Below are 15,865 nucleotides of genomic sequence, written 5' to 3'. Positions count from 1 at the left end.
AGAGGAGCGCAGTGCGTGGGATGTGGATAGGGGTAGAGGAGCGCAGTGTGTGGGATGTGGATAGGGGAAGAGGAGCGCAGTGTGTGGGATGTGGATAGGGGAAGATGAGCGCAGTGTGTAGGATGTGGATAGAGGAAGAGGAGCACAGTGTGTGGGATGTGGATAGGGGAAGAGGAGCGCAGTGTGTAGGATGTGGATAGGGGAAGAGGAGCGCAGTGTGTGGAATGTGGATAGGGGAAGAGTAGTGCAGTGTATGTGATGTAGATAGGGGAGTGCAGTGTGTGGAATGTGGATAAGGGAAAAGTAGTGCAGTGTGTGGGATGTGGATAGGGGAAGGGAAGCACAGTATGTGGGATGTGGATAGGGAAAGAGGAGCACAGTATGTTGGATGTGGAAAGGGGAGGGCAGTGTGTGGATGTGGATAGGGAAAGAGGAGCTCAGTGTGTGGGATGTGGATAGGGGTAGTGGATCGGAGTGTGTGAGATGTGGATAGGGGAAGAGAAGTGCAGTGTGTGGGATGTGGATAGGGGAGCGCAGTGTGTGGGATGTGGATAGGGGAGCGCAGTGTGTGGGATGTGGATAGGGGAGCGCAGTGTGTGGGATGTGGATAGGGGAGCACAGTGTGTGGGATGTGGATAGGGGAGTGGAGGGTGTGGAATGTGGATAGGGGAAGGGGATTGCAGTGTGTGGGATGTGGATTGGGGAAGAGGATCAGAGTGTGTAGATTGCGGATAGGGGAAGAGGAGCACAGTATGTGGAATGTGGATAGGGGAGAAGGAGCGCAGTGTGTGGAATTTGGATAGGGGAGCACAATGTGTGGGATGTGAATAGGGGAAGAGGAGCGCAGTGTGTGGGATGTGGATAGTGGAAGTGGATCGGAGTGTGTGAGATGTGGATAGGGGAAGAGAAGTGCAGTGTGTGGGATGTGGATAGGGGAGCGCAGTGTGTGGGATGTGGATAGGGGAGCGCAGTGTGTGGGATGTGGATAGGGGAGCACAGTGTGTGGGATGTGGATAGGGGAGTGGAGGGTGTGGAATGTGGATAGGGGAAGGGGATTGCAGTGTGTGGGATGTGGATTGGGGAAGAGGATCGGAGTGTGTGAGATGTGGATAGGGGAAGAGGAGCGTAGTGTGTGGGTTGTGGATAGGGGAGCGCAGTGTGTGGGATGTGGATAGGGGAGTGCAGTGTGTGGGATGTGGATAGGTGGAGTGGAGCGCATTGTGTGGAATGTGAATATGTGAAGAGGAGTGCAGTGTGTGGGATGTGGATAGGGGAGTGCAGTGTGTGGGATGTGGATAGGTGGAGTGGAGCGCATTGTGTGGAATGTGAATATGTGAAGAGGAGCGCAGTGTGTTGGATTTTGATAGGGGAGTGCAGTGTGTGGGATATGGATAAGGCAAGGTGATTTCAGTGTGTGGGATGTGGATAGGGGAATAGGATCGGAGTGTGTGGGATGTGGATAGGGGAGCGCAGTGTGTGGGGTGTGGATAGGGGGAGGGGAGCACAGTGTGCGGAATGTGGATATGGGAAGAGGATCGCAATGCATGGGATGTGAATAGGGGAAGAAAAGCGCAGTGTGTGCTATGCTGATAGTTGAAGAGGAGCGCAGTGTGTGGGATGTGGATAGGGGAAGGGGAGCGCATTGTTTGGGATGGGGAAGAGGAGAGCAGTGTGTGGAATGTGGATTTGGGAAGAGGATCGCAATGCGTGGGATGTGGATAGGAGAGCGCATTGTGTGGGATGTGGATAGGAGAAGAGGAGCGCAGTGTGTGGGTTGTGGATAGGAGAGCACAGTGTGTGGGTTGTGGATAGGGGAAGGGGAGCGCAGTGTGGGATGTGGATAGGGTAAGGGGAGCGCATTGTGTGGGATGTGGAAAGGGGAAGGGTAGAGCAGTGTGTGGGATTTGGATAGGGGAAGAGGAGCGCAGTGTGTGGCATGTGGATAGGGGAAGAGTAGTGCAATGTGTAGGATCTGGATAGGGGAGTGCAGTTTGTAGGATGTGGATAGGGTAAGAGGAGCGCAGTGTGTGGGATGTGGATAGGGGAAGAGGAGCGCAGTTTGTGCATTGTGGCTAGGTAAGTGCAGTGTTTGGGATGTGGATAGGGGAGTGCAGTTTGTGGGATGTGGATAGGGGAAGGTGAGCGCAGTGTGTGATGCAGATTATTATTAATATATACAGGTGTATATATTTCTAAATATACTGTATATAATATATATATATATATATATATATATATATATATATTCTTATTCTGATAGAAGCACTGGAGAAGTCTGGGATGGCATATATGTGTATCCCAGATATGTGTTTTAAAAGACCCCATTAAAAGTCTTTTATGTCAAACAGACCAGAAGTGTCGGCTTTTTGTAAAACCTGTATAATGGGTCGTAGGGGTTTGGATGTGAAAAGAGAAGGAAGGGCTCCATCCACAGGCCATCCAGATGTTGGTCCTTTCAGTCTGAGAGCAGGCTGATTAGTAGTTGCACCTGGAAGTGGCTCAGATAAACTGTATTAGGTTTTGGTTGAGTGTCTCACGTACCCTGGGGAGAGCAGACACTGAGGTTTGTTCAGAAATGCTGTGATATTTGAAAGTGTTGTGTTTGTGGCAAGGCAGTATGCCTTACCACTTGTAGAGAGGGAATAACCTGTCTAGTTAGTGTCCAGATGGGCTAGGACTTATTTTTATGTTTTGCTTATTTTGTTGTTTATGTTGTACAACAAAACTTGTTCCGACCAGCTCGAACCAAAACCTGGACTGGTGTACTGTTTCCTGGCTGCTGTGTGTGTAAGGAGTTGTCCATCTACCCCAGGAGAGGAACCCCTACCCTGACTATATCACTATATATATATATATATATATATATATATATTACACACACACTAGATAGATAGATATACAGTAATATTTGGTTAACAGATAATAAAGTAAATTTATACAACATTTTTTACTGTATCCATCTATCAATAGTATTCTGTTACAGTTTGTTTTCTTTCACAAGCCGAGGCCACTTGCTTGTGTTTTCCCACCAGCCTGAAAGTTGCCAGCTAGCCCCTGATCCTCTTCCCCATCACTTCTTGTCCATTACCCCTACCCTGCTGCTTCTCTGACTCTTTAGTTCTCCTCCTGCACAGTCCCACATGTACTCCAAAGTCCAATATCTTAATGTCTCTATAACTGTGTGGCTGTACACCAGCCACACGTGTGTAAAATGGCTGCTGCGGCACTGAAGGGGTTAAATCTCAAGCTGCTTTGCCCTTTTTAAAAGTCTTTTAGGTGCAGGGTGCCACATACTGCAAATGTATATGTAATAGAAAACAGCGGGTTCACATCTCAGAGATCCGAACACACCCTAATTTTGGGGATCCGTTGTGATCCGAGCACAGCTCGTATCTACCTTCCTGCCCCGGATCCCTGACCCGAGGCAAAACCTTACGACCCCTCTGTCGAGTCACGAGGATTTATTGTGAGTGGGCTTAACACTGATTGGCTGAGAGAGCCGTTTGTCACGGCTGTCAGCCAATCAGCGTTAAGCCCATTGAAAACAGCACAAAAAAGGAAAAGTAGATGGCGCCCGCCATCCCCCGCCGCCTGACACCGCTGGCACCCCCTGCTGCCGACACTGCCAGTACCCCCACTGGCAGCATCCCCCGCTGCCGAAACCACCACTACTGCCACCACTCCTGCTCTGCTGCCAGACGTACTGAGGACACTGTTAGCGACCCCACACTGCCGACACTCCCACACTGAGGACACCACCAGCACCCCTGCCCTAGCGACACAGTCAACAATCCTGCACTGAGAACACTGCTGGCACCACTGCTCTGCCAGTACCATTCACTGAGAACACTGCCAGCATTGCCATTCCATGTACTGAGGACACCACCAGCAACCCCTGAACTGCCGACACAGTCAGCAAACCTGCAATGAGGACACGGCTGGCACCCCCACACTTCCAGCACAGCCAGCAAACCTGCAATAAAGACACCGCTGGCACCCCCGCACTGCCGACACAACCAGCAAACCTGCACTAAAGACACCGCTGGCACCCCCGCAGTGCCGACACAACCAGAAAACCTGCACTAAAGACACCGCTATCACTCCCGCACTTCTGAAACAGCCGGCAAACCTGCACTAAAGACACCACTGGCACGCCCGCACTGCCAACATCACCGGTACCCTTCACTGAGGACACTGCCAGCACCACAGCACTGCCATTCCATGTACTGAGGACACTGTCAGCAACCCCGCTTTGCCGACACTGATGTCACAGTAAGTGCACTATTGGTGTATCCAATCCACACTGTATAACACACCGTATCCGTGTTGGCAATTAGAAACTGAACTGCCACATGTTAGTGGCGCGCACTGTGTCACTTAGCTTAGTCAGCCAGCTCGCTGGATGCAACCTTCTGGCCTTAACTAGATGAAGCAAATAATATTGTGAGGTGGTCAACATTGATTGGAAATTACTGGAAATAAATGTTATTGAGGCAAATTATACTGTAGGAACAAAAACAGGCCCATTTTATGTGATTTTAGCTGTTTTTATGATTTTTTAAGAAAAAATCCAGTTCCAAAACCAAAAAACAAAAACAAAACACGGAGGTGAGGTTTTGGCAAAACCAAGGTAGATCCAGATCCAAAACCAAAACCAAAACACAGGGGTCGGCGCACATCTCTAATATTTAATGTGTTTTGACATGTTATATTCTATGCGCAGTTGTGGAAATGTATTTTTCAATGCCTATGCACTTATAAGGAATGTATAAGTTATTTATTTTAGAAGGCTGTGATATTTAGCACCAAATGGCTTTTGAGACATTCTCATATCCTAGTGATATGTTAATTACCCTGAACTAGTGGCCAAACCCTTCGTTTACAGCATTTCTTTGAAATGAAAACAATTTGTTGGTGTTAAGAAGCTACTATTGTGTGGAACTTCTTAAGAACTTAAGCTGGGTACATACTACACACTGACAGATATACTGGCCGATCAATTGACGGGCCAATATATGTGGTGCCCGTCGGCCAGTGTGCACCAAAGATATGTCTGTGAACGATGTCGTTCACAGACATACTGTATCCTGTCGGCTGTGCTGCGCAGCCAAAGTCAGATACATCTGTTCATCGGGCAGTGTGTATGGGCAGTCGGCACACATGCAGCAGAGACCGCGAGGAGGGGGACGTGATACGCCCCCTGCCAGTGGGACCTGTGGCCACAAGCAGGTGATGGTCATTCAGTGTGTATTTTCTTTTAAAATGTAAAATATTTTTATTTATAGTTTGAGAGATAGCATGATTTTTTATAAAAGCAGATTTGCCCCCTGTGGTATTGTGTGTAAGAATGGGATAAAGAGGGCATGTGAGCCCTGTGTATGTATTGCTGTTCTTGATTGTGAACAGCTGTCTCCAAGCTCAAGCCCCCTGCCAGCTACCATGCAGAGCCTGGTCCATCGTGGGGATCAGTGAGTATCAGCCGACAACAATTGAGAGGTGTGTGTCCAAGCATACGCAGCAAAAGCAGTTTCAGGTTGCTGCAGTCGGAACCCGGGTGTACGTAAGAAGCGGTTCCAAACGCAGATGGTAGCAGTTTGGTGGTGGCAGCAACATACTCGCCCACTGCACAATGGGTGGAGTCAGTGACAAGTGGTTACTGATTGTAAGAGGGAATCTCTAATTCCCCAAGATCCAGTGGGGATTGAAAACTATTCAGTGATCGAGTGGAAAGTTAGGTCATCTGGTCACACTCCGTATGTATTGTAAGCTGTCACGGACAGGGTCATCAACCTCCACTGTCGCATACTAACAATTCTTCCATTCAATTAATTCTGCATAGTTGTATTCATGTTTGTTGTACCTGTCTTGTATGTATTTTGCTGGATATTTCTGTCTGCCATACAATTTGGTCAAAACTATATCCAATTATTTTTTTTCTGTGAATCTGTAACGTTCATGTAAAGATTCCGAATACTTAAATTAAATTTGAGGAAAAATAAGCATCCCTGTTTTGTTATGGGTTTTGCTGGATTCTGTAGTAAGGGAGTTAAGGGTTTAGAGGGCGCAGCTAGGATCTGTCATTTAGAAATATAGGCCTATGATAGCACAGCAGTGGGCAAGGCCTCTCCCATTTCATATAAAAAGCCAAGTTTCAGCAGCCATTTTCCTCTTGGCAGTTTGATTTCACGCTCACCAACCCACCCAAAATATGTGGTTTGTATAATGTTTTGTTGGTAGGATTGTGTGAGTTCCCTGTAAATTTTTCCTTCCAGCAGGTGGAGGTACAGTCCGGTGGAAAGCAGTGCTCCTGGGCGGCCTATTATGTCATTAAGAGTGCCTGAATGGCATTTTCCTTTTGATAGCGGCAAGTTAGTCATTCCCCTAAAGGGAGGACTAGGCCATCATCTTAAGGAGGGGTCAAGGCTGTGCCAATTAGAGGGAAGTGGTACCATTTCAGGCCAGTTTACGCTAGCACGGGGATCCGCCCTCTTTATTTATGTTAGTCAGTTTTCCTAGCGGGCAGTGGCCCAGGAGCACCGCTTTTGCTGCCACCGAGCTTTCAATTACACTTCTAATTCAATTCAATAAATTTCGTCTGTAACCTCTTTAAATCCATATATGCCTCCGAGTGTTTATTTCTAGTTATTGTTACAAGAAGAGCAAAACGTATTGCTAAAATAATGGGTGACTTATGTCATTTTGTGGATCTTGGGCCTGATTCAGACCCGCTCGCATGTTGCAGCCGCTCGCATTCTGGGTATGCTAATTTTTAAAATTTATGTCATGGGATGCGATCGCTCGCCAAGACAAAAGCACACCCACTTTGGCTGTGCTGGCGATCGCTCAGCGTATGCAGCCGCCCATCAGAGTATGCAGAGCCGCCCACTAGCGCACGTCATCTCCTGGAAGTGTCTTAAAACATTGGTACATTGAGCACCATTGGAAGCTAATGCAGCTCTTGCGATTGCCTTACCCTACCGCAATCACTGCGAGGACTTCAGTGTTAAAAACAGCAAAGTGACATGAACTATGATGCTGCCTGTTAATTAAAAACAGCATTGAAACACTCAGGCATGCCTGCGTTCGCACCTCCACTCCCCCATTTTTAATGGACTGCCCATGTTACCACCCACAAATGGCCTCTCCTGTCACTCACTCTCATGATGCTGACTTCTCTCCCATACTGAAGGAGAAGAGACGGGACCCGGAGCTGACTGTGGTGGTCGTGTCAGGAGCGGGGATTCAGGTAAGTTGTGATTTTATTTTTTTGTGTGTGTAAGGAGGCTGCTACAGAGGGCACTGCATAGGGGGGGCCGCTACAGAGGACACTGCATGGGGTGGCGCGCTACTAGGGTCAGTGCATAGGGGGACTACTGCTGGGGGCACTACTACTGGGGGCAATGCGTAGGGGAGACTACTACTGGGGGCACTATATAAGTGGCACTGCTTTGGGTGGGACCACTACTGGGTCTGGGGGCACTATATAAGGGACAATACTGTGGGATTCTATAGGGGGACCACTACTGGGGCATTATATAAGGGGCACTGCATAGGGGGGGATCACTACTGGGGGTCCCCCCTATGCAGGTCTGGGGCACTATATAAGGACCACTACTGGGGGCATTATATAAGGGGCACTGCATAGGGGGACCACTACTGGCAGCACTGCATAAGGGACATTACTACAGGTGGCACTGCATAGGAGGGAATACTACAGTGGGCACTGCATATGGGGGATCATTACTGGGGCCACTGCATAAGGGCCACTGCTACTGGGGACATTGCATAAGGGGCACTACTACAGTGGGCATTGCAAGAGGGGCATTACTACTGAGGTGAATAAAAAGAAAAATAAATGTTCTTAGGGTGACGAGAAACTGTGGTATATAGGGGCCCCACAAGTTTGTTGCCCAGGGGGCCCCACAGACCTTAATCAAGCCCTTCGGGCCGCTTGCGAGAGCAAGCATATAGCGACCGGGTCTGAATCAGGCCCCTTGTCTGTATGCCTCATGATTTGATCATTCATGTCCTCTTTATTCTACTCAAACCATTTCCATATAAGTCATATCTGTATTACACTGTAAGGCACTGTGAAATCTGTGACACCTAGGGGTAAATTTACTAAGATTTGAGATAGGTCGAGATGACCATCTAGGGTGATTTATTAATTTTTTTCCTGCTTGCAAATTTCCTAAAGGCAGTCGGGTGAGTTTGAGAGAGATTTCTTTCATCTCACTCGTAAAACTTGGGTGAGATAGCAATCTCGAATCAAATCACCATCGGGGCAAATCGGAAGTACTTTTCATCCAAAACATACATCTCTAAATTTACCAAGAATCGGGATGACAAGCTTGGGTGAGATAGGAGCAAACTCTCTGTCAAAATCACTTTTCAAACTCTCAACCCCCTGAGCTGCGAGATGGTCAGAAACATACACAAATCATTATGATTTGTGTATGTTTATTTCTGTAAATGGTTAAAATAGGGTTAATTTAATTAAAAAAATGATGTGAGGTTCCCCCACAAAAGACTAACCAGCCTCAGGCTTGCCAGCCTGTCCTGATTCTTAAAATTACAGGGAAAAAAATGTGTAGGGTTCCACTGTAAATTTAAGAAGCAGCACCAGACCGCAGGGACAGAACTGGTTTTAAAAATGTGTAGGGTTCCACTGTATATTTAAAACCAGCCCTGGACACTTTCTAGCGGGGGGGCTGATGCCACAGCCAGGGGTGCCCTATCACCGGGCCCCCCAGCCACAGCATCAGTCCTGACCGCTAGTCAGCCCAGGCCAGGGATCCCTGGGGAGTTGAGTACCCCTCCAATAAAGGGGTACCCCTCTCCTATGTCGTTTGTCCCCTTTTTTGGGGGGGCACGCCATTTTTTTTCTTTTCTTACACAGGTTTTTTTTTTTTACCACAGCAGCACAGACGGGTCTCACGGACCCGTCAGTGCTCTGTGTCAATGACACAGATGCAAGTAGCACGGATCTCCTGGTCCGTGCGTGCATCTGTGTCATTGAAATACACAGCAGCACAGACGGGTCTCACTGACCCATCTGTGCTCTGTGTCACTGTCAGTCACACAGATGCATGTAGCACGGATCTCACGAGTCTGTGCTACATGCAAATGAGCACCATAATGCTGATTGGCTGAGAGCCGTGACAGACGGCTCTGTCAGCCAATCAGCACTTTGCCCATTAAAGGCAAAGGCATTTTTTTTAAAATGGCCACTCGAGGCAAAACCTCGAGATCCGACAGCAGATCTCGAGGTTTTGCCTCGGGAGAGGGATCCGGGGCAGACAGGGAGATCCGAGCTTGGGCTCAGATCGCCCCGGATCCCCGAAGTTCGGGTGGGTTCGGTTCTCAGGGAACCGAACCCGCTCATCCCTACTAGAGATGAGCGCTTCCGGTTCTCAGAGAACCAGACCTTCCTGAACTTCGTAATCCAAGCTTGGAACCCGAGTCCGGCTCGGGTTTTCCTGGTTGACTCATACCCAAAAACGAGGAAAATGTAATCCTCCTGCTGTCAGATTCTCGCTGTATTTGGATTCTATAAAGGTCCCGATGATCTGCGCCATTTTCACTCCAGCTGTAGAGAATGTGCAGAACAGATGTGCTCTGTCTGTATTGCTGTTGTTCAATAGTGCAATGTTGTCAGGCTGGGGGCTGTGCTGCTGTTTTTCAAGGATGCAGTGTTGTCAGGCTGGGGGTCTGTGCTGCTGTTGTTCAAGGGTGCAGTTTTGTCAGGCTGGGGGTCTGTGCTGCTGTTGTTCAAAGGTGCAGTATTGTTGGGCTGGGGATGTAGTACATAAAGGGGGGCTGCAGTACATAAAGGGGTGCTGCTGTGTTGTCTATAAAGGGGCAGGAGCTGCAGTACATAAAATGGGTGCTGTGTCATCCAGGGGTGCTCTTCCCGCGTGTTAAAAAATAAAAGTTAAATAAAAGTATCATTCCACACACACAAAAAAAGATCTGTTTTGATTTTTTTGTGTGTGTGATACTGTAGCTAGTAGCTACGCTACTATTGTTTGGTGACACTGCCGGACAGACTGCAGTTCATCATCCATGTATTTCTAACCCTGCAGGTGGTCTGTTCGCACTCCACAGGGGTGCTATGTTGTCTATAAAGGGCTGCTGTTTTGTTCATCAAGGGGCTGCTGCCTCATCCAGGGGGTACTCTTCCCCAGTGTAAAAAAAATAATTTAAATAAAATTGTCATTCCACAAAACTTTTATTAAAAAATATATATTTTTTAGTTTTTTGTGTGTGTGCTAGATATGCTATTATTGTTTGGAGACACTGCCAGCCAGACCGCAGTTTGTCATCAATGTATTGTGACACTAAGTCATAGCATAGTGTGTTATCCTTAAAAAATATAGTGACACTGTAAGTGGTAGCACATTGTTTTACTCATAAAAAATCTTGTGACACTGTAAGTGGTAGCACAGTGTGTTATTCTTTTCGTATTCATAGAAAATATTGTGACACTGTAGGTCATTGATACTGCAGTGTAATATTTAAAATTGGTACAAATTGACATGTGTGCTGTACCCCACTTCATTCGTGTTTGTTGATATGGAGAACGATCAATTGAGAGGAGAGCAGGAACCACATACTAGTGCTGTAGCTGCTGCCAGTGCCACCAGTCATGATGATACTAGTCTATCTAGTCTGTCTACATCATCTACTAAAGCTAATGCCCAAGGGCATATAGGGCTTAAGTTAGGGCATCTAATATCAAATAACCAATCTTTTACAATGGTAAAGAAAAAAACATCAAAGGGAAAGTTGGCTGGAGAAAGAAATAAAATTGGCAATATGCCTTTCACCACACAAAGTGACAAGGAAAGGCTAAGTCCTTGGCCTTTATTTATGACTGGTGGTTCTGCCTCTTATGATGATTTAAGCACAAGTGAACATGCTGACATAGAAATTGAGGATGCTTCTGTGGAAGTGTACCAGGATAAGGAAGATATTTGTGTATCTGACACTAATAAGGATGTTGATGATGAAAGTGTAGATGATGATTATGTTGTTGATGAGAATGTTGTTTGTGCAACTCAGGCACCAGTGGAAGAAAAAGTTATAGCCCATGATAAGGAAAAGCCCATTGTCATGTTTGGACATAAGACAAAAAAATCCACTTCTTCTTATGTGTGGAGTTATTTCTACCCAAATCCAGACAACAATTGTCAAGCCATCTGTACCCTTTGTAAAGCCAGAAAAAGTAGAGGTAGAAACCTTAACCATCTAGGAACCTCCTCCTTGTTACATCATCTGCAGCACATCCATCAAATTTATTTTTTTTTAATTCAGAAACTTTGGCTAAAAAGTACCAACAAGCAGTGCAGCATCAGTTAGCTCCCTTCTCTCTGCTAGAGCCAAGCACCTACCATCTTCATCACCAACACCTTCATCAATAATATCCTTAATCATGAAACAATTGGTTTGTTTGGGCCCCCAGAAGGCAAGCTACCAATGAGCAGCTGACATTGCTGACGATGATCTCTACATGCACAAACTAGCTTTACAGAGGCAAGATGTTGTTGCTTTCATCATATGATTCCTGACCCTAATCAGTGTGTACATGATCTTTCTTCACACAATATTAATTCTCCCCCGCTGGAATCCATCATTATAGCTGCATCTGTAATTTTTGGATGTAATTGGCGATAAAGGTCCTCATCGTGGAATTTGTAGCTGATTTTGATGAACATCATCTATTTCACATTTTAAGGAAGTAGCCTCCTACGCCGATTGCTGACAAGGTTCCCGGCTGTGCTGAAAACTCTTTCGAAGTACACACTGGAGGGTGGGCAGCTCTAGTAAAGCAAAGCCAGTTTGTGCAAGGGCCTCCAAATTGCCTTTTTTTCCTGCTAGTAGTCAAACGGACTGTCTGACATGCCTATTTGGATGCTATCATTAAAAATAGTCCTCAACCATTCTTTGAATGGTGACCATATTAGATGGAGTCATGGTAGAGGTCTCATTAATTTAATTGTAGGCAATTCTTTTAGACCTGACCAGATGTCAAAACTTGTTTGTGTTGACTCACCTGCATCACCAGTGACTCTTTTGGGAAAGTTTAGTTTTCCTTGGCAGCCGCACCTGCTGGATAAACTGAAGGAGCCAGCACTGCATCACGTGCCACTTGAGCTGACAATTTGCTTACCAACAGGTCTTTGCATCTCTTCAGATCTGTGTCCATTGGGAAGAAAGACATGACATATGACTTAAACCTAGGATTGAGTACGGTCACCAAAATGTATTAATCCGATTGGAAGGTCCTAACAACCCTTGGTTTCTTGTGAAGTGAATAAAGGACTTGATCTATAAGTCCAATGTACTTTTCAGAATCACTTTGTTTCAGCTCCTCCTTCAGTTTCTCAAGTTGCTTTTCCAACAGTCTAAATAGCGGAATTAACTGACTCAAGCTGGCAGTATCTAAAATCACTTCACAGGTGACTACTTTGAAGGGTTTCAGCACTGTGCACAACATGAAAAGTATTTTCCACTGAACTTGAGTTAGGAGCATTCCCCTTCCTCTTTCTATATAATAGTTTGCTGTGTAGCTTTGGATGGCTTTTTGCTGTTCCTCCATCTGCTAATGCAAATAAAGGGTGGAGTTCCATCTTGTAACTACCTCTTGCTTTAGCTGGTGGCAGGGAAAATTCAACATTTCTTGCAGGTGCTGCAATCTTCTACATGTGCCTGCTGAATGGAGAAATAGTCCAGACATTTTTCAGGCCAGAGAGAGCATTTCCTGCATGGCCCTGTCATTTAAAAAAAATTACACTACCAAATTGATTGCATGAATAAAAATAGGACATGTTGGAATTCACCCTGCTGTAATGCTCTCAGAAATTATGAATCCTGAGGAGAGTGCAAGTGGGGTAAGCCATTTTTCAATGACTTTGCTGAGTGATTCTAAAAATTTGTCAGCAGTAAGCCTCTTAGTGAAACATGTGATACACAGAGTAGCCTGCCTCTGCCCAGTGGGCTGTTAAAGTTATGTAATATTGTGTTTGCTCTGTTCTGCTTGTCCACATATCTGTGGTTGAGTGGACAATGTGTACAACAGCATTTTGGAGGACACTAATTATTTTTTTTAACGTCCCTGTGCAGGCTGGGAATTGCTTTATAATGAAGTGGAATCTAAAACTAAAACCCACTGCATTATTTGTGGATATTGGATGCACATCTAATAGCAGCAAATATGTTATGGCGTCAGTGATCCACTGTATAACTGGGTGACTGCTGTCATACTTGCTCCCCTTGCAAAGGATTGTTTAACAGTCAATTGTTTTTTTAAACTACTACTATCCCAGTAGTAATTTAAAAGATCAACTCCAAGGAGCAGCAGCAGCAAGTGTAGCACTCAAGGATTCTTCTGGGGAAAGGACTGATGTGAATGATTTAATATTTTTGTAAATGCCTCCTCCCCTACCTTCCTCCCTCATAAATTTGTTTTGGAATCAAAAAATTAAATTAAATTTACTACTAATCAACACTACCTTTCCCTGCCTTCAACTACATACATTCTCCAACTCCCTCAGGCCTCTTGAATAATAAAAGCATTTGTTTCCTGATGTGCCATGTTGGTAGTTGAACTGCCACAACCACTAAATTCTTCTACATGATGTTGCTGAATGCCAAATATGTACATAAATTACATACAGTGCGTAAAGCAGGCTGAGGTAAACTGTGGCATGTCACCTGTTGTTGACAAATAACTTCCAGGAGGCCCAACAAACATCACAGATGCTGGTAGTACTAGTTCAGCTGGAGAGCTACAGGCTGCTTTCCTCTGATGTAAACATTATCCCTAACAACCTCCCCAAGCACAAGTAAACATCTTTTTTAAGAATCAAATTGATTAAAATAAATAAATTAAAAATGAATTAATCCTTCCGTCCTTTCCCTGACTTTAGTCCTTAAACATATTCAAACTCTCTCGGGCCTCTGACCTAGTTTTTGGTTAATGAAAACATTCTTGGTTTTTAAACTTCCTTTAGGGTCGTATAGTGTATAATACTGCCATCCTGTCAACCACTGCAGTTCCACTCTGTGCCATGTTGGAAGCTGAATTGCCACATGTTAGTGCCGCACACTGCTGTTGCTTAGCTTAGTCAGCCAGCTAGCTGGATGCAACCTTTTGGCCTAACCTGGATGAAATCAATATTGTGAGCTGTGAGGTGGTCAAAACTGACTGGCATTGAGAAATTAAAGTTATTGAGGTTAATAATACTGTAGGAACAAAAACAGGCCCAAATTATGTAATTTTAGATGTTTTTATGATCTTTAAGAAAAAAATACAGATCCAAAACCAAAACACGCAAGGGCAGTTTTGCCAAAGCCAAATTCAGATCCAAAACACGAAGGAGATACAGATCCAAACCAAAACCAAAACACGGGGATCGGCGCACATCCCTAGACTTTACACAGATGACTGAATTTACCACATAAAGATATTGTTTTATTAAAAAACACAAATCCATGCATTGTATGCCTCTTGGTTCCAAACTCAATAAGCAGTTACTATTGTATATTCCTGCTCACTAAATGAGCCTAGATGCATCATAGCGTACACTGGTTCCCAAACTTGATGCCTGTGGGGCACTTGCAGGGGTACCACGGGTTAGTGGTCCAGGACCAAATTAAATTATTCATTGTCAATGTGATAGGTGAATAGTTGATAGGTGTGATAGGTGCTGGTGGCTGCCAATCATAAAATATATGGACAAACAGAAACTCAACCCTGTCCACCACCACATAGCTGAACCTAAGGGCGGGTAAGCACAATTTACTAAATTGAATGATTTTTGCTGAATTTTTCAATAAGAAACATTTGGCCTATGAGTGCTGTGAAATAAATGCTGATACTCGAATGCGTAGTGATTCAAAAATGTTCAGGAACCAATGATCTAGTATATTAAATTGACATATAAAAATGTCCAGTATTATATTCCATTTTCCATGTTCCATCTTCCATTTTCAGTGAACTCTAAGTACTGTAATTAAAAAGATTCATGTTTTCTGGTAATTCCTTTTTGTTTTTGATAAAAGTAAGAAAACCATCTTGCACTTGTATCATTTGCTTATTTAAATACTGTAACTGAACCTGTTCACGTATGTTCACATTTATATAATGTTCTCAACATGGAAAACATAACTGTCAGCATTTCAAAACTTCACTAATCCAATATCACTTTTTAAAAAAAAATTTTTTTTTAATCAGAATCATTCTAATATTTATCAGTTAAGTGGTTTTGGTCTATATCTAGGAACTGCACTATATATGCAGTATCTAACGTATAGAATCTGTATAGGTGTATTAAGTATATTTTTAATGGTGTATTGCATATTGATACATTAACCAGTAAAAGGGTTATTTTTTACTATTTTGGTCTCATATGTAATATAAAGTAACTGTTTGCAGTGCCTTAGCAGATATATTTTTCTTCTTATCACCTTTTACAAAACAATGTTTTATGTGAACAGAATAATTTAATATTTAAACAACTCTTTAATTCCATTTGAATGTAAGTATTTTAAGTAATTATGGGCTTCAGTGAATTACACTAGGGAATGTGTAACTAAACAAAGAGACTATCAGACTGTAGTGTATGAATGAGCCTAATATATTGTATAACATGACGTTTAATAAGGGGTCACAATGTCAACTGCGCATAAAACACTTATGTAAAATAACACCATTTAAGATCAGAAATTGCTATGGACAAAAGAACAAAGTCATTTTCTATAATTATTTGATAACAATCTACTCAAAATCCAATGTACTGTCATAATTCTCTCAATGAATGGTTTAAATCTGATGACACGTACACGCATTACAACTATTATG

This window comes from Taudactylus pleione, unplaced genomic scaffold (genome assembly GCF_031769625.1).
Source record: "Taudactylus pleione unplaced genomic scaffold, aTauple2 ptg000202l, whole genome shotgun sequence".
In the NCBI taxonomy this organism is placed as follows: domain Eukaryota; kingdom Metazoa; phylum Chordata; class Amphibia; order Anura; family Myobatrachidae; genus Taudactylus; species Taudactylus pleione.
The sequence above is the reverse complement of the archived record's forward strand: the minus strand, read 5'-3'. Positions refer to the sequence as shown.